Raw genomic sequence first — 20281 nt, forward strand, 5'->3', positions numbered from 1 at the left:
TATTGTCAAATTGGTTTCCATACAACACCCAGTGCTCTTTTTTCCCCATTTAAAGATGAATTTTTTTCACTTGTGTATGAATTGTCTGTTCATGCTTTTTGTTCACCCTTCCACGGATGTGTTTGTACTTACTGATTTGTAAACACTTTAAAAAAGGTTATTTAGCCCTTTGCCTATAACATTTTTTTTTTAATGTTTATTTTGGAGGAGAGAGAGAGAGAGAGAGACAGAGCACGAGTGGGGGAGGGGCAGAGAGAGAGGGAGACCCAGAATCTGAAGCAGGCTCCAGGCTCTGAGGTGTCAGCACAGAGCCCGACGCCTGGCTCGGACTCATGAACCAGGAGATCATGACATGAGCTGAAGTCAGACGCTTAACTGACTGAGCCACCCAGGCGCCCCAGCCTGTAACATTTTGAAAATGCTTTTCATAGTATTTTGATTTAAATTTTGTTTGTGATGTTTTATTGATGTATAGGAGCTTAAACATTTTATGTATTTGAAGTTACTCAATTTTTGTTTTTTTATGTTTTGGAAAGTGTTACTACACCTCAAGAACAGACAAATATTTACAAATACCTTCTTCAAGATGTTTAGTATAAACTACATACATAGTATTGTACTTTATACTTAAAATTAAAACTTTTTAAATGTTTGTTTATTTTTGAGACACACACACACACACACACACACACACACACACAGTGTGAATGGGGGAGGGGCAGAGAGAGAGGGAGACAGAATCTGAAGCAGGATCCAGGCTCTGAGCTGTCAGCACAGAGTCCAACACGGGGCTCAGACTCATGAACTGTGAGATCATGATCTGAATAGAAGTTGGATGCTTAACCCACTGAGCCACCCAGTGCCCTATTTATACTTAGAACTTTAAACCATTTTGGAATATGTTTTTTTGGAATATTGCATGAAATGAGCTAATTTACTTTTTGCTCAATCAGTTTAGTAGTGTTTTTTTTTTTTTTATGTTTATTTTTGAGAGAGCGAGTGAGCACAAGTAGGGGAGGGGCAGAGAGAAAGAGGGACAGAGGATCCAAAGAGGGTTTCATTCTGACAGCAGTGAGCCTGATGTGAGGTTCGAACTCGCAAACTGCAAGATCATGACCTTAGCTGAAGTCGGATGCTCAACCGACTGAGCCACCCAGGTACACCAGTTTAGTAGTTTTCCTAGTACTGTTTATTAAATAAATATTTATCTTTTTCTGATTTGAAATGCTTTATCATATATGGAATCTGTTACTTGTTAGTCTGTTCCTGTATCATTACCAGAGAGGTTTGTTTTTTTAAAAAAATGTTTTTTAGTGTATGTTTATTTTTGAGAGACAGAATGTGAGTGGAGGAGGGGCAGAAAGAGAGGGAGACACAGAATCCAAAGCAGGCTCCAGGCTCTGAGCTGTCAGCACAGAGTCCTATGCGGGTCTTGAACTCACCAGCCTCGAGACCATGACCTGAGCTGAAGTTGGATGCTTAACTGACTGAGCCACCCACGTGCCTCTGGGTATTGTTTTAGACCAGTGTTTAGTTCTGAAACTTTTTGCTGTGTTGTTTCTGGTCATTTTTACACATGGGTCACTCAGAGGTATGTCTAGTATTTTGTACACATATTTAGAAAATTTGTTTCCCTAACTCCCTCTTCACCATGATCCTCCCCCCTACTCTCTAGTTGGGCTGGAGTTGGAACTCCGTTTCATTATGCCAGGGTGGAGATAGACTACGTGGCTCTACCCATATTCTCCACAGCTGCACCATGGGGAGGGAGAAAAAGTGCTGCCTCATTAATGCAGGATTGGAAGACAGAACTCTGCTCACAGTTTCTGGGCCACAGTGAGGTGAGGAGAGGGAGGGGTGCCACTTTTTTGGTTGTTGTTTGCCTGGAGTGGGACATATATGGTCAGAATGTTTTTATCTTGCCTGAGCTGCCCTTTTCCTGATCCTTTGTCTAGAGAAAGCAGTCTTGGCACTTTTTTGATTGTGCTCATTACTGTTTGCAGGTTGTAGGCCTCTCCAGAGCTCAAACTAGGACATAGCAGAAGTCAAACCAAACCAAATCAAACAAAAACTAGGAAACTTCCTGCTTGGTCGGTCAGTCCCTTGGTCCATGGGACCTAGCCAGTCCACCTTCTTTTTTCCACTTTTCAGGATCTTCTGTCCGTTCTTTCATGAATTTTGTCTGTTTTGTTTTGTTGTTGTTGTAATTAGGGTATGTTTATGTTGAAATAGGGTAGAATACGCATACTCTAGAAGACGTAGAAAACCCCATTTCAGTTTTAAAATACGAACTTTAGTTAAGGAACATTAGTTTTTTTCTAAGTACACAATCTTTCATCTTTTTTTTTTTTTTTTCTAAGTACATAGTCTTTCACCTACAATTAAATTTTGGGAGGATTTTCCCTAAAGATTACATCTCATTTTGTTTTCTCATCCCATTAGCTAGAACTTCTAGAACAAAAGTCAAACTAGGGCCTGCCTCCCATATTCAGCCTACTGTCTTTTTTGTGTATGACATACGAGCTCAAAATGGTTTTACATTTTTGAATGGTTGGGAAAAACCTCAAAAGAAGAATAATATATGCAAACTATATCAAATACGAGTTATATTACATTCAGATTTCAGTATCATATATAAAGTTTTACTGGAACACAGTCATATTCCATATTGTCCATGGCTGCTTTCATGGGACAGCAACAGAGTTGAGTAGTTGCTACAGAGACCATATGCCAGTCCTTGGAAGATCAGTAAATGAAAGTGGTGATAGCCAACATGCTTTTCGTATTTTCTTATTTCAGCGCATCCTGCTTTTCAGTATGTTATTGACCAGTAGGCTAAGATAATCTTTTCAGCTGAAAGGTTATTTTGTTTCTGATTTCGATGTTCCTGAGAACTTCCCCTCACAAATATGGTTCTTTTCCTCCCTTCCCTGACTCTTTGAGCGCCACCTGCTAGGTAAAGTAGAAACCTAAGAGGAGTAGCACTCGACAGCTCTCTCTCCCTCACCTCAAGAGCAGATCCACCACTGTCAAGTCCTATAGTGCCTACTTGGAATGCTTTTACATCTCTGCCGATAGCCTAACCTTCTAACTGGGCTACTTAGATCCTGTCCTCTGTCCTCTGTCCCTAGCCAGAGTGTTCATTCTCTCGTGCTTGTACTCTCCAGAGGCTTCTGAATGCTTGCAGGACAAAGAAAAATCATCCTTACGTGGTCCTGCTCCACATACATCTCCCAACCTTCTCTGGTACCATGCTCTTCATGCTCCAGATACAGTAGCCTCTTTCAGGCCCTGCTCCCACCATTGCTGAGACTACTAGCTAGAATTGAGTCTCCTGTCCTCCTTTCCTGTTTAACTCCTGTTCAACTCCTGTTCATTCTTCACATTCCAGTTCAAGGAATCAGTGCGTCAGGAGGCCTTGACTGAGCTTTCTTACTAGGTCAGGTTTTCTTTTTATAGGCTCTTGGAGTCCTATAATTCTTATAATACTAGTCACATGAGGTGATTTGTTGAATGTCATTTTTTTGTTCTTAGACTGTAAGTTTCATGAAGGTAGGGATGTAGTTAGCTTTTGCTTGTTAATGTGTCATTGCTAGTGCCAGGAACAGGGCCTGACACCTAGTAAATGCTCAATAAATTTTTTTGGTTTTTTGGGGTTTTTTTTTTTTTTTTTTTTTTTTTTGAGAGAGAGAGGGAGAATGACTGGGGGAGGGGCAGAGGGAGAGCGGGAGAAAGAGAATCTCAAGCAGGCTCCATGCCTAGCACAGAGCCCAGTGCGGGAGCTTAGTCTCATAATCGTGAGATCATAACCTGAGCTGAAATCAAGAGTTGGGTGCTCAACTGACTGAGCCACCCAGGCACCCCATCAATAAATTTTTTTTCTAACAAATGCGTTTTTTTCTTTTTTTTTAAATCAGGAGTTTTACCAGCAGCTGTTTTAGCATCGGTCAGGGTAATCATGTGCCTTTTTAGTATTTTGCATTATTTTAATGAGGATTTTTTTAATATGTTTCTCTTTTTTAAAATGTTTACTTTTGAGAGAGAGAGAAAGGGAACAGAAGAGGGGTAGAAAGAGAGGGAGAGAGAGAATCCCAAGCAGGTTCCGCACCATCAGTGCAGTGTCCGACATGGGGCTTCATCTCATTAACTGTGAGATCACGACCTCAGCTCAAATCAAGGGTTGGACTCTTAACTGACTGAACCACCCAGGTGCCCCAATATGTTTCTTAATAATAGATCATGGCTGGGGCGCCTGGGTGGCGCAGTCGGTTAAGCGTCCGACTTCAGCCAGGTCACGATCTCGCGGTCCGTGAGTTCGAGCCCCGCGTCGGGCTCTGGGCTGATGGCTCAGAGCCTGGAGCCTGTTTCAGGTTCTGTGTCTCCCTCTCTCTCTGCCCCTCCCCCGTTCATGCTCTGTCTCTCTCTGTCCCAAAAATAAATAAAAAAAAAAAAAAAAAAAAAATAATAGATCATGGTTAAATTTCTGAAGTAAAACACCAGCAGGCTGGAGCCTCGAAAAAGTTGCAGTTCAAAGACAAGTCTGTTAGAGAATTTTCTCTGGCTTGGAGGAGGAACAGTCTCCTGTTCACGCCTTCAACTGATTAGATATAGCCTGCCCATATTATGAAGGCCAGTCTGCATTACTCAGAGTCCACTAGTTTAGTTTAGTTTTTTTAACAAAATACAAGAGAACAAATCTACACCTATATTTATTTATTTTTCACTAAGTTTAAATCCTTCAGGGTTATAGCATCACACAGATTCTGTGGCCCATAGCTTTAGCAGGAAGGTTGCTTCGGAATTTGGCCCAAATCATGCCACTGTTTCCATGAGCTTGAGTTACTTTTCCCCCACATTACTCTGGTGTTGTTTGGTTTGCCACCAGGAGTCACTGTGTTGTTCTTTGCTTTGTACACACAAACACACGAAAACAGGGTCAAGGCCATCCCACAAGTCACCGAAACTTGCATCCCGGTCACTGCTTCTTAGCTGCCAGGGCTGGGTGCCTGCACGGCTCCCTGACCTCCCTAGAGTGCTAGGAGAAGCAGGGTGCCAACCCCAACATCTCGTGCCTAAATACAATTCAGTTTCATCTTGAGCACAATCACCTTCAATTTTAAGAAGAGCTGTGTGCTCCCTCTGGTTCTGAAGACCCTGCTTATACCCAGCAAAGTTGGCCTTGGACGTATTTGTTGTTTTAGGGAGTCCTGTTCCCCGGAGGCCTCCACAGGTTCCAAGATGATGGAAAGAGCAAGGTCCATTGGTTTAAATGTATATCTCATAAATATACCTTCACAGAAACATCAGACTAATATTTGAGTAACATGTGGCCCAGCCAAGTTGACACATAAAATTAATCATCACAGGTCTATCCCATGTCAACTTGTCACACATATGTATCTCCTGAAACCATATTTAATCTCTAAATAAAGACAGTAACAAGGTCATGCTTTCACCTAACATGAGATAACTATCCTTCCTATAACCAAAAACTCACTTACCTTTTCCCCAGGAGAAGATGTAAGGCCCTTGGATGATGTTTGCTTTTCTTCTTGATAACCTGTAACCTAAATACTGTGATGTAAAGTTAACAATGCTGGAGTACTATGATCAGCTAGTTAATCTGATATTATTCCCAGAATAAAATATTTCTGTATCTATTTCTATTGTTGCCTATTTTCTATTGCAGAAGACCTTAAAACTTAGTAGCTGAAAACAGCATGCATCTAATTAGCTTACTCTTCTTTGAATCAGCAAACTGTGCTGGGTTAGCTCTTTAGTTCCTGTGTGGTCTTGACTAGAGTCATTTGTGCAGCTGTAGCCAGCTCCTGGTTAATCTGGGGGCTGAGATTGTCTCAGGCACATGTTTGGCAGTTAGTGTTGGCTGTCTGCTGGCCCGCTCTATGTAAAAAGGTCAGCCAGGGCTGCTTCATGTTCCGGCAGCAGTGTTTCCAGAGAGCAAAATGGAAGCGCAGGGTCTCTTGAGGTGTCAGCTTGAAAGTTATACCATCACGTCTGCTGCATTTTGGTGGTTCAAGCAAGTCACAAGGCCAGCTCAAATTCAAGGGATGGGGAAATAAGCTCCACCTTTTGATAGGAGCGCCAGATTCTCATAAAAGATGTGTGTGCAGAAACAGTAGGAATTTTTGTAGCCATCTTTACAATCTACCACATTGTCTTTTTTTCTGACTGCTTAAAAAAATTTTTTTTTAATTCTTCGTTTTCAGAAATAATACTGTGGTATGTAAAGACACAGATTTCCATTTCTTTTATTGGCTTGGGGTTCTTAGGATTTCTTGAATCTGAGACTTGATGTCTTTTGTAAGTTTTGGAGAATTTTCAGCCTTTGTCCCTTCAAGTATTTCTTCTGTCTTATTTCTCTTCTTCCTTTTATCTGGGACTCAAATTACTTGTAGATTAGATCATCTCATTGTATTTTCTTACCTTGCCTTTTGTATTTTTTATCCCCTTGCCTCCCTCTCCTTTATCATAGATACTTTCTTCCATTTCACCAGTTCTCTTCAGCAGTTCTTAAATCCATCTGTTGAGACTTTATGTCAGCTATTGTATTTTCTCAGTTTGAGAATTTCTATTTGACCTTTTTTTTTTTTTTTTAATAGCGTTGATTCTTAGCTGAAATCCTTAATGCTGTGGTACTGTTCTCATCTGTTTTCTACTGATTATCATGTTATTTCCTCATGGACCAGACACCGTATTTTTTAAATTGTAAAAGTATTTTGAGACTTAGGATGATATCCTTTTCTAGACAGGATTTAGATTTGTTTCTCACCTTGCCTAAAGTTCTTAAATCATTTTAATACAGTTTCAGGGATTGAGATTCTTTTAAAATGGACTTTAGTTCTACTTTAGTCCACTGCCTGGGATACCTTTTATGTGTGGGACACTTTGCCAAGTGTTGGGTAGGTCTGTGAGCAGAGCGCACATGGTCTTTGATCTACATTTGAGCATAGAATCTTGATTAAATGACAGATGGATGTATATACAGTCAAGTTCTGTGAAAACAACGAAAAGTTGCTATGGTAGTGAATATTTAGAGTGGGGAGGGTATGAGAATGGTCCTACCATAACTTAATTTCAGCATGTTTCATTTAAGCTGAGACCTGGCTGATATTGAGAGAGAGAACTGGAACCAGAAGCTTCCAGGCAGAAGCATTTGTCAATATAAAGACTGAATGACACCAAAAAGAAGTGGGGGTAATGGCAGGGGGAGTGGTGGAGGGAGAATTGAGATGTAGAGTTGTCCCTCATCCCTCACCATTCTTCTCCTAGTTTCCTTCAGAAGATTAGTGAATTAGGAATTGATCAGTCTAGGCTCTAGATCTAGCTGTGTGGTCCTGTACTAGTTACCTGATTCTTCATTCAAAGCAAAAGGGGGGGGGGGGCTTGTGGGAGGAAGGTGAGGACTTCACATGGTAGTGGGATGGGAAGTAATGAAAGAAGCACATGAGGAGAGAGACCGTACTAGGTTTCTTCATATTCCTCATAAGTGTTTACACAGTTTGGCACATATAGTAAGCTTTCTGTAAATGCCTGTTGATTTAACAAAATTAGAACAGATGAGAGATTTTTTTTTAATGGGAAATCATAGAAAAACGAGATAAAATTTTTCCATCTTATTTATTTATTTATTTCAACATTTATTTATTTTTTTTTTAATGAATTTTATTTTTTTTTTTTTCAACGTTTATTTATTTTTGGGACTGAGAGAGACAGAGCATGAACGGGGGAGGGGCCGAGAGAGAGGGAGACACAGAATCGGAAGCAGGCTCCAGGCTCTGAGCCATCAGCCCAGAGCCCGACGCGGGGCTCGAACCCACGGACCGCGAGATCGTGACCTGGCTGAAGTCGGACGCTTAACCGACTGCGCCACCCAGGCGCCCCTCAACATTTATTTATTTTTGAGAGACAGAGCATGAGTGGGGGAGGGGCAGAGAAAGAGAGGGAGACACAGAATCCAAAGCAGACTTCAGGCTCTGAGCTGTCAGCACAGAGCCCGACGCGGGGCTCGAACTCACAGACCTCAAGATCATAACCTGAGCTGAAGTCGGATACTTAACCGACTGAGCTACCCAGGTATCCCTTATTCCTCCATTTAAAGAAAAGAGAGCAAATGAATCTAGATGAAGAAAGACCATATTTATCTACCCTCATGTATGATAGGAGTTCTACCGACTAACCTGAAATGTTTTGGGTAACACGAGAAAGGTAGGTAAGAAAACACTTGAGATGTGAGCTCCTCAAGGGCAGGAGGTTCTCTCTCTGCATCCTTGCCTGGCACAAGACAAGAACTTAGTTGAACAAATGAGTCAATGATTGGTTCTCTGCTTTGAAGGAACGTAGGCTGTTCTTACCTCACAAGACAGGTTTACCATCCATTTGCTTTGTATAAGGTCCAAGAAGAGATTAAGAAACTATTTCCTTTCATAATATTATTAGCCCAAACTTCTGATCTGATCAGTGGATTATAGAACTTAAATTTCATCAAAGCCCAGCAGTCAGAGAACACGTTGTTACACTGAGGTAAACAAAAGCATACCTCTCAGAGCCTTATGAAGTATATTTTATTTCTGGCCACAGACTCTGGGTCTTGAGCTGATATTTGAGAGGGAAAGATTGGAACTTAGTAGACCTATACTCCCTGTATCTTAACTTTCCAACCATTATGTAAGGTTTTCTTTTTCTAGAAAGAGACTAATGTGGAATGAGAATTAATTCTCATCAGTAAATGCAAAGCTTTAAGTAGGTCATCTGACTTTGCTTTTGTGCACCACATTCACCCTGGTTATAAAAGGGCCTTTCATTAGTTTTCTAGGCTTTCATCACTCCCAGACTCTCCACAGGCTTTGTGAAAGAACTAAACTACCCTCCCCCCCCCCCCCCCCAATGCCTGCCTCATGGACTCTTTCGTAGAGTACACACTGCCCTGTGTGCAGCTCAGTAGGGACTCTTGCAGACACCAAATATATGAACAGTCCTCCTTCCAGATAAGAGATTTCAGTATTGGCTAGTGCCATAGCATGGAAATCAGCGTCTGCCAGGAACTAATATACTGACTTGGCAGCCTAATTTTTGCCAAATTTGTAGGCCAAAATTTAAATGTCTGTATTAAAATGATTTTTATTATTTTTTTTTTTTAATTTTTTTTTTCAACGTTTATTTATTTTTGGGACAGAGAGAGTCAAAGCATGAATGGGGGAGGGGCAGAGAGAGAGGGAGACACAGAATCGGAAACAGGCTCCAGGCTCTGAGCCATCAGCCCATAGCCTGACGCGGGGCTAGAACTCACGGACCGCGAGATCGTGACCTGGCTGAAGTCGAACGCTTAACCGACTGCGCCACCCAGGTGCCCCTAAAATGATTTTTAAATAAAATGTGCCTCTAGATAATTTCCTTCTAAGCAGTTGGATAGAAGGCTGATGAATGCTTCAAATAACCTACATACCCATCATTTTTTTTTAAGAAGAGAAGCAGCACTGCAAGTGTAAGTTTTGTCTGCAGGAATAGAAGAAGAAAGTAAACACAAAATTATGAAGGGGCATTTAGCAAGCTGCTTGTGGCATAATCTGAAGGTAGTAAAGGATTTGCATTGTACTGGTGTTAAGATCCGTATCTCAAGGCAACTATAACTGTAGAGAGTTAATGATATTTATTGATTTTTCAAGGACAAAAGCCTATCTGTTATAATAGATTCCAAATGATTCTGGTGAAATTAGTCTCTTGGGGCCTTCCAGGTGCCTGCTCTGTTGTTGCCACTATAAGATACTCTGACATCTTTTGATTTTAGTCACTTAAGTCCTTTATTTTTTTTTGAATCATCTTTAATGTCTTACCATCCTTTCCTATCAAAGGTAGACTCTGGTTCAGCAATTCAGCTATTCTCTTGCCATTACTCAACCCTGTTCCTTACAGTTCTGTTACATTCAGCCAGCAAACCTCAATTCCGTGTTTTCCAAACCATCACTGCTTAGAGAATTGTTCCAGAAAAGGATTCTTTTTTTTTTTTTTTTTTTGAGAGAGACAGAGAGAATGTGAGTGGGGGAGGGGCAGAGAAAGAGAGAGAATCTCAAGCAGGCTCCATGCTGTCAGCACAGAGCCCATGCGGGGCTCGAACTCATGAAACTGTGAGATCATGGTTGAGCCATAATCAAGAGTTGGGCACTTCACCGACTGAGCCACCCAGGTGTCCCCAGAAAAGAAGTCTTGAAAAATAAGTCTCATGTCAGCTGGGTCCTTTTCTTTGATTTCTTGCCATTTTCTGAAGCAGCACTATTAGTCTTTGCTCTTTTTTCTTTCTCTTTCTCTTTTTCTCTTTTTCTCTCTTTCTCTTTCTCTTTCTCTTTCTCTTTCTCTTTTGTATTTATTCTGAGAGAGACAGAGTGAGTCGGGGAGGGACAGAGAGAGGCAGAGAGAATCCCAAGGAGTGTGGAGCCCAGTGAGGGGCTCAAACTCATGAACTGTGAGATCACGACCTGAGCCGAAACCAAGTCAGATGTTTAACCGACTGAGCTACCCAGGCACCCCAGTAGTCTTATCACTTCTTGAAAGTTTATTCCACTGTCTCCCCCTCTTTTTTAGCCTTTGACTTTTCTACATACTTTACAAGAAATCTCAAAGATGTCAAACTGAAGCTCCTTCGCTTTTCCTGTTCTTTCTCTTTTGTCTTCCTACTGAGTCCTCATCAGCATATGCATTTGATTAGTTTTCTCTTAACCTAACAAACAAACCCTTTCTTGAGTGCAAATCAGTGGCCATTTTTGCTTGGATATAAAAATCCTCTATCTAGTTACCTTGATACCCTACCCCGCCATTATTTCTTATGATTTGCCTGTAGGTTGTTGTGGATTTTTTATGTAAGTGATTGCATTTCCTGCAAATAATCCTATCCTATCTAATTTTTATTATTCTGATTTCTTTTTCTTATTGCCAAGGCTAGAACCTCTTATAAATTATTGAATAGAAGAAGTGATAATGGGTCATCTTGTCTTATTCCTGATTTTAGGGGCACCTGGGTGGCTTAGTTGGCTGAGCATCCGACTTCAGCTCAGGTCATGATCTCACGGTGCATGGGTGTGAGCCCCACGCCGGGCTCTGTGCTGACAGCTCAGAGCCTGTAGCCTGTTTCAGATTCTGAGTCTCCTTCTCTCTTCCCCTCCCCTGCTCGTTCTCTGTCTCTCAAAAATAAGTAACATTAAAAAAATTTTTTTAAGGGAATGCTTTCAGTGTTTCCCTATTGAAAAGAGTTACTAGATAGTGTTACTGTTTTAAAATAGGAACTGTTTTATCAGGTTAAGGGAGCCCTCTATTCCTAATTCAGAAGGATTTTTTAAAATCATGAATTCATGTGTTTTTATCTAGTATTTTTTATGTATAAATGGAAATGATTTTATGATCTTCTTTAATATGGGTGAATTATATGTATAGATTTTATATCAAAACATATTTGTATACCTTCGATAAACACAGATTGATTGTGGTTTATCTTTTTTAAATACCAGAATGACTTCATTAATACCTTAAGATTTTTGACCTGTATTGATTATTGAGTGGAAGAGGGACTATAATTTCTTTTCTTGTAATGTTTTTGTTTAATTTTAGTGCCAATTTTCACTCACCTCTTGGAATGAGTTGGGGATTATACCCTATTTTTTTCTCATCTGTCATCTTGGCCTAGTGCTTTCTTTGTGAGAAAATTTTTAACTTTGGTTCAAATTCTTTAATATTTATAAGAATGTTCCGTTTTTTTATTTTTTTCTGAGCTGATTTTTAAGCTCTTTCTTTCTAGAGATTTGTCTGTTTTACGTTTTCAAAATTATTTGTTTGTTGTTGTTGATAATAGTTGTTGATAATAGTCTCAGTTTTCATCTGCTATATTTGTAGTTTTTTTTACTTATAATATTTGTGCCTTCTCTTTTTATCTTTTGTTGATTTGTCAAGGAACTATCCTTGAGGCTTGTTTAATTTTTATTGTATATATTTTGTGTTATTACATTTGTCATTGTCCCTACAATTAAAAAAATTTTTTTAACGTTTATTTATTATTGAGAGACAGAGAGTGTGAGCAGGGGAGGGGTAGAGAGAGGTAGAATCCGAAGCAGGCTCCAGGCTCTGAGCAATCAGCACAGAGCCCAACGCGGGGCTCGAGCTCACAAACTGCGAGATCATGACCTGAGCCGAAGTCAGTCACCCAACCAACTGAGCCACCCAGGCACCCCAGATGGTCCCTATAATTTTAAACAACTTTATAATTTATATAAAATAAAACTGTATACACATTTAAAGTATAAAGTTTATTAAGTTTTGACATGTGTGTGTGGTGAAACTATCACGACAGTCAAGAGAATATGAACATATCTGTCATCCCCCCAATTTTTCTTGTGTACCTTTATAATCCTTCCCTCATGCTGGTGCCTACACCTTTGTCCCCAAGCAAGTACCGATCTATTTTCTTTTTTTCTTTTTTTTTTTTTTTCAACGTTTATTTATTTTTGGGACAGAGAGAGACAGAGCATGAATGGGGGAGGGGCAGAGAGAGAGGGAGACACAGAATCAGAAACAGGCTCCAGGCTCTGAGCCATCAGCCCAGAGCCCGACGCGGGGCTCGAACTCACGGACCGCGAGATCGTGACCTGGCTGAAGTCGGACGCTTAACTGACTGCGCCACCCAGGCGCCCCTACCGATCTATTTTCTGTTGCTATAAATTAGTTTGTATTTGCTAGGGTTTTATATAAGTGAAATCATGCATTATTGTACTAACTATGTGTTTCTGATGCTTTGACCTCTGGGGCCTTACTCACCCTGGAAAGACTGCCCCTCTCAGGGTTAAGCAATTTCTAGAGATGATAAACAACTCACTTGCTGGTGTGCCTTTCATATGCAAACCAACCAATCCAGAGCCCATACCCCAACCACCTCCTTTTTAGGGCTTTCACACTCTGGGTCACTATCTGCCTGATTTCACCCCCAACCAGGAGCTAGGCAATTAGGGATAGCCTTTAAACCCCAGAGCCCACTGTTATTATTCAGATTAGCTAATCCCAAACCTGTTTGCCTTGCCTCTGCCTGTATCTTCCTGCTGAAACCACAGTATAAAGTTTTCTTACTGGTATTTGCCCCTCACTCCCCCTGCCTTCTAACCAACCTAGTGCTTCCCTTGTGGCCCCTGTGTGGCATGGCATGCCACCTCCTCTTGGGAATTGTGAATAGCAAACTGTCTTTTCAGTGGCAGTCATCTGATTTTTTGGTCTCATAACTGAATAATAATAAAACCTATGTTTTAAAACAAGTAATGCTCTCTTTTGTCTTGTTTCTTAGCATAATTATTTTGAGATTCATTCGTGTTGTGAATGAATAAAAACATTCGTTTTTATTGCTGAGTGTTCTATTATATGGGTATAACAAAATTTATTTATCCCTTGATCTACTGATGGAATTTTGGGTTGTTTCCAGTCAGCTATTACAAATAAAGCTTCTGTTAACATTAATGTACAACAAGCTTTTGTATGGACATACATTCCTCTTGGATAAATACCCAAGAGTGGAATGGCTGGATTGTATGGTAGGTTTATGTTTAACTTTTTTAAGAAACTGACAAATGATTTTGTCAAAGGGGTTATATTATTTTACATTCCCGTGAGCAACATGTGAAAGTTGTGACTTCTCCATATCCTTGACCATACTGGGTATTAAAAATCTTTTAATTTTAGCCACTTGAGTGTGGTATTTTGTGTTTTACTCTGCATTTCCATAATGATTAATGATTTGTAGCATCTTTCATGTGCTTGTTTGCCTCACATAAATCTTCTTTGGTGAAAATGTTCAGATTTTTTTCCCATTATTTTTTTGGGATCCTTGTTTTCTGACTGCTGTCTATATAAAAAAATTTACCATTTTAACCATTTTTAAGTCTACAGTATGGCATTAAGTTTCTTCATTATTGGATAGCTATGATCACTGTCCATCTCTAAAACTTTTCATCCTGCAAAACTGAAACTCTATACCCGTTGAACAACTCTTCACATTCTCCCCCCACCACCCCACAACCCCTGGTTACCACTATTCTACCTTCTGTCTATGAATTTGATTACTCTGTGTTCTTAATGTAAATGAAATCATACAATATTTGTTCTTTTGCAACTGGTTTGTTTCATTTAGTATGATGTCTTCAAGGGTCATCCATGTAGTAGCATGTATTAGAACTTACTTTTTAAAGCTGAATAATACTCCAGTGTATGTATATACCACATCTTGTTTATCTGTTCTTCCCTTGGTGGTTAGGTTGCTTCTACCTTTTGGCTATTGTGAATAATGCTGCCATAAACATTGGTGTACAAAAACCTGTGTGAGTCCCTGCTTTCAGTTCTTTTGGCTGTATACTCAGAAGTGGAATTGGTCTGTCATATGGTAATTCTATGGTTAATTTTTTGAGTAATCACCTTACTGTTTTCTGCAGTGACTGCACGATTTTACATTCCCACTGACTGTGCACAGGGTCTGGATTTCTCCACATCCTTGTAATTTTCCCCTTCCTTCCTTCCTTCCTTCCTTCCTTCCTTCCTTCCTTCCTTCCTCTCTCTCTCCCTTCCTCCCTCTAATTCTTTCTTTTAATAGCCATTCTAGTGGGTATTAAGTTGTGTCTCAGTTTTGATTTGCATTTCCTTAATGATTAGTGATTTGAGCATCTTTTCATATGCTTATTGGCCATTTGTCTGTCTTCCCTGGAGAAGTGTCTGTTCAAGTCCTTTGCTCATTTTTTTTGAAGTTTTTTTTTTTTTACATTTATTTATTTATTTTGAGAGAGAGAGAGCGCACGCACGCGCGCGCGCACACACACACACACACACACACACACACACACACACACACACACACACACACCAGCAGGGTAGAGTAGGGGCAGAGAGAGAAAGAGAGGGAGAATCCCAAGCAGGTGGTGCTGTCAGCGCAGAGCCTAACGTGGGGGTTTGATCACACAGCGAGATGATGACCTGAGCCGAGATCAGGAGTTGGACACTCAACCTACTGAGCCACCCAGGAGCCCCTGCGCATTTTTAAATCAGGTTGACTTTTTCGGTTTTTGAGTTGTAGGAATTCTTTATATATTCTGATTTCAATCCCTTATCAGGTGATTTCCACACATTTTCTCCCATCTGTTGGTTTCCTTTTTATTCTGTTAGTAGTGACCGTTGATACACAGACATTTTTAATTTTGATGAAGTCCAACTTACCTATTTTTTCATTTTGTTGAACTGTACTTCTAGCATCATATTTAAAAAATCATTGCCAAATCCAGGTCCTTGAAGCGTTTCCCCGTATGTTTTCTTCTAAGAGTTTTACGGTGTTAACCTTTATGTTTAGGTCTTTGATCCATTTTGAGTTAATTTTTGTATATGGTGTAAAGTAGGGAGCCAACTTCACTCTTTTGCATGTGGAGACAGTATCCAGTTTTCCTAGAACCATTTGTTGAAAAGGTTGTCCTCCTGCCACTTTTGCACCCTTGTCAAAAAATTATTTGAGTATATTTGTGTGGATTTGTTTCTAGTTCTGTTTTATTTCACAGGTCTGTACATTTATCCCTTTGCTAATCTCACACTGTCTTAGTTATGGTAGCTGTTTACTGAGCCTTAACACTGGGTAAATGGATTGCTCCCATTTTATTCTTTTTCAAAGTTGCCCTGGTTTGTTTTTATTTTTTATTTTACACATGTAACCTATACTATACTTTGGTTTCATATATCCAGTAATTTATTCCAGTGTATTTAAACAGCAGATATTTTCCCATATTGTTCTTTGTCTTAACTGCAATATAAATGTATACCAAACTGTCTGTTTGTTTGTGGAAGTAATCTGATTGACCTCCTTGCCTCCAGGCTTATTTCTCTCCAGGCCCCAAACTGAATCTTGCCTTAGGTATAACTTAAAGGCAGTAGAATTTAACCATCTGTTTTATAGCTTTGGTAGTCCTCCATTTCATGTATGGAAGTGAGCATCTCTTCAGGGCCTCAGACTTTTACTAGTTTTAGTGGGGGCAGGGGGCTCCTCTTCCTTTTATTTTGGACCTCTCTACCACATTGCCTTTCTCGAGAGAAGACCTGTAGTAATGCAAGTTGATTTCTGGTGTTCTAGGACTGCTTCACAAGCCCTTGGCGGTTTTTCAAGCTGTTTTAGCTCCATGGCAAGTATTCAGTGTGCTGTTCCCACCCCACCCTCTCTTAATGGCATGTATCAGTTTTCTACTCACCCACACCCACCTACTCCTGCCTCCTGCTCCTGTCAGATGTCTCTTGGCCTGGCTCTCCCATTGCTGCTTTTGTCACTCTTACAGCTGTCTTCTTCCTTTCTTTGGCTACTGCCTGACTTCCGTGGCAGCTGCTCTGTCATTGCTTGTCTGCCATTCTGCCCCTTCTCCTACCCTCATACCCTGCACCCCTGCCCCACATAGGTGTGTGATGTACATTCTCCGTGTTCAGAACTAAGCTTTATCACCTTCCCCGTGGTATGCCGTGTCCCCAAAGTGGTCATCCTCCTGTTTATAGCATTATGACTCACCTAAGTGAGATAGCTGGGCCTTCCTTACCTCTGGCATCTCATTGTTAAGTCTTCAGTTCTACCCCCATGAAAGGCTTCCTGGACCCAGTTCCAACGTGTGTGTGTGTGTGTGTGTGTGTGTGTGTGTAGGCTTTGCCACACCAACAAGCAATTCTTGGACACCAGTGTGTTCAAGAACTCAAATGCATTCTGACACTGTCTACTTGGAGATAGAATCAGATTCCACAGGTAAGGGGCTCAATCCCACAAGACCTCCCTCTACTTCAGATGACTGGCTGTCTACAAATTGGTGGTTCCAGTAACCCCCTCCAACTCAGGAGGCCAGCTGCAAGTCCAGGTTCTTACCTGTACTTCTGACCAACTGGCTATAAATCAAAGGTTCCCAGGACTATCTCCTTGGGTTCGATTAATTTGCTGTAAGAGCTCACAGAACTTAGGAAAACCTGTTTACTCACTAGATTTTTTATTTATTACAAAAGATATTAAAGGATACAAATCAACAGCCAGATGAAGAGATACATAGGCGAGGTCCTAAACAAGGGGCTTCTGTCTTTGTGGAACTTGGGGCTTGGCACAGTGGCAAATGGAAGTGTTCTAGTTTCCCAGTTTGGAAGCTTTCTGAACCCCCTTCTTTTTTGGTTTTTATAGAGACTTCATTACATGGGCACAATTGATTAACTTGTTGGTCATTGGTGATTAATTCAACCTGTAGCCCCTCTTCCCAGGAAACCCAGGTGGGACTGAAAGTTCAAATCTTCTATTCATGGTTGGTTCCCATGATAACCAGTCTCCATTCTTAGGTGCTTTGCAAAAGTCACCTTCATTAATATAAACCCAGTTGTGGTGAATAGGTTTATTATAAATAGTGAAACACACATTTCATCTTTATGGCTCTGAACATTTTTGGGAACTGAGGGCAAGAGACCAAATATAACAAAAGATGCTCCCCTTGTCCCTGTCTGTCTCTCAGGACATTTTAAGGGTTTTGGGAGCTGTGAGCCAGGAGCTGTGAATAAAGATCAAATATATAACACAATGTTACATTAGTTTCAAGTGTACAACATTGAGATTCAACAAGTCTGTACATTTGTATATATTTCTTATAAATCACAGTGTCACGCCCTGTAAATTCTCTTATCAGATTCCTCTAGATATTCCTGCCCTGCCCTGAGGTCCTCCTGATTTGTTGGCTAGGTGACTTCTGAAACCTTTGTTCAGAGCCGCCTTCTAACCTCAAACCACCCCAGTTGACCCTCATTCCTGCTGTCGTGGTTTCTAAAATCAAATTGTTCCAGTCAGTCTCCCTGTGCTTAAAGCCTTTGGTGGGTCTTGAGTGTGTTCCATGCAAGATCAGAACTTCTTATTGTGGCCTGGAAGCCCCTGTCTGATCTGATCACTGCTTCCTGTTACCTCACCACCTGCGTTACCTCCACACATCCTCACAGACCCCAGTGTTTCGTGTCTGTCATTTTCATACTCATTTAACGCATGTTTATTGAGGTCCTGCTGGATGCCCTCACCCAGCTCTTTGCCATTCCTGGAACCAGATAGGCTTGTTCAGGCCTCCAAGTCCTCTCGCTTGAAAGACTGTTTCTGCCATTCTCTTGGCTCACTACTTACTCTTTATCCTCCTAAGTTCAGTTCAAGAATTACCTCCTCTGAAAATTCCTTCTGGTTCTGCAGTTTCACCACCTCACCTTAATGTTAATCAGCTAGCATTATTTATGGCAGGTGATGATTCAGGGTTTGAAGAAATAGTTTATTGGTGCCTCACAGCTGGCTAGGGAACTATATGGACGACAATGTTTTATCTAATCTTTCTGGTATTTCCAATGTTAGGTAAAGTGTGAAGGCAAGGACGTGAGCTTTGGAGTTTTAAATGCCCTGAGTTTGAATCCTAATAGCCGCTCATTAGGTATGTGGCCTTGAAGAAATTCCTTAACCTGTGATCTTTAGATTCTTCATCTCTAGAGTGGAAGAACAGTATGTAACTCATTTTGAGAATTACATTGATTAAAGTATATAGAATGCCTAGTACTAGTGCTAAGCACCTATCAGGCAACCATGCATTGTAGTTGTAAAAGTAGTTTTTGTTCTTAATAAATGATATAATGTTGATTGAATGAACTGTTAGCTGAAGGAATTGAAACCTCCTTCTAGGTGCTTTTTTTTTTTTCCAAAAAATTTTTTTTCTTTCTTAACGTTTATTTATTTTTGAGAGAGAAAGAGAGAGAGAGAGAGACACAGCATGAGTTGGGGAGGGGTGGAGAGAAAGGGAGACCCAGAATCTGAAGCAAGCTCCAGGCTCTGAGCTGTCAGCCCAGAGCCCAATGCAAGGCTCGAACCCACAAACTGGGAGATCCTGACCTGAGCTGAAGTCGGACGCTTAACCAACTGATTCACCCAGGCACCCCTTTAAAAAAAAAAAATTAACGTTTATTTGTTTTTGAGAGAGAGACAGAGACACAGCCTGAGTTGGGGAGGGGCGGAGAGAAAGGGGCTACCCACCCTCCCCCCCACCTCCACCCCACCCAGCCCAAATCAAGAACCTGAACAGCTCTAGGAGAAGGCCCAGGCAGAGTTTGACATTCTTAGCTGCCACTTCTTTGTTTCTCCCACACCTGGGAGACATCCTCAGCAGGGCTGAGAGTTGAATACATATTTTTCTCACAGAGAGCTTCATCTCTGTGAAAAAGGTGAGTTTACTTAAAATCAAGGCTAGTACTTGAACGGTCATCTATATTGAATATCTGAAAATCAGTGATTGATTAATGTGAACACATTTAAGTCAGTCACTGCCCCATTACTTAGAAATCTATAAAATGGAAATAATCATCAATTAGTTTTCGTTGGTATTAGAAAGATTTATCTGTTTCTCTATTAGTCTTTACATTTTTAAAGGGTCAAATGGTGATAAGATTTGTAAAGAGAAGTCAGATAGTCCTGGACTTGAATTCTGCTTCCACAATTTACAGCTATGTGATCGTCTCTCAATTTCTTTAGCTGCAAAATGAGAGGTAAGAAGAGTATGTAACTGGTAGAGTTGCTGTGAGATTTAACTGAGATAAAATGCCAAATATTGAGATAATTTGTACCTGATGCTTCATCATATTTTATCAGTACTAATGTATTGAATATTGAATGCATAACTTTGAATAGGTGTACTCTTAATAGAAGCTATCACAACCAAAGTCTACACTCTGGGCAGATTGGTCAAACTCTCCTTTGCTAGTGGGGGCTTCACAATATTGATTCCTGAAACATTTTTTCTCTAGCAAGTGAAGGCAGCATGGTACTTGCTGGCAAAGGGGCTGAGAAAAATACATTCCAGAGTACTTTATCATTCCCATCCTAGGTGATCACAAGTCATAACATTTAAGAGTTGGTCTTCTTATTCCTTATAACTAGCTGTATGTATCAGGATTGGGGTTGGTTGTATATATCAGGAAGTAAAATAGGTTTCTTTCTTTCTCATATATATGAAATCTGAAAGTAAGCAGGACTGGTATGGCCCGTTGGTCAGTGTCATCGGAGAACTCAGTTTCTTTCTAACTCTCTATTCTGCTATTTTGTGTCACTGCAGGGTCCATAATGGCTGCTGGGGCTCTAATCATCACATCGAAATTCCACATTATAGGAGAGAGGACAGGAGAAAAAAACTTCCTTTTAAAACCACCTTCCTAGAAATCTCATCATACACTATAGCTTATAATT

The 20281-nt window shown here is 40.5% G+C and overlaps 1 protein-coding gene across 8 annotated transcripts in view; it reads left to right on the forward strand.

Annotated features, from left to right (window-relative positions):
- The window catches only part of PTPRA (protein tyrosine phosphatase receptor type A), a 162296-nt gene that overhangs the window by 53455 nt on the left and 88560 nt on the right, over window positions 1–20281 (forward strand). Inside the window, exon 1 of one of the 8 annotated variants that reach the window (XM_045445117.1) lies at window positions 17216–17301. The exons of the other annotated variants lie outside the window; for them this stretch is intronic. The gene's annotated coding sequence lies outside the window, so the exon portion shown is untranslated. Of the gene's footprint in view, window positions 1–17215; window positions 17302–20281 lie in introns of those variants that run through there. 8 annotated transcript variants of the gene reach the window in all.

This window comes from Leopardus geoffroyi, chromosome A3 (genome assembly GCF_018350155.1).
Source record: "Leopardus geoffroyi isolate Oge1 chromosome A3, O.geoffroyi_Oge1_pat1.0, whole genome shotgun sequence".
Taxonomy (NCBI): Eukaryota; Metazoa; Chordata; class Mammalia; order Carnivora; family Felidae; genus Leopardus; species Leopardus geoffroyi.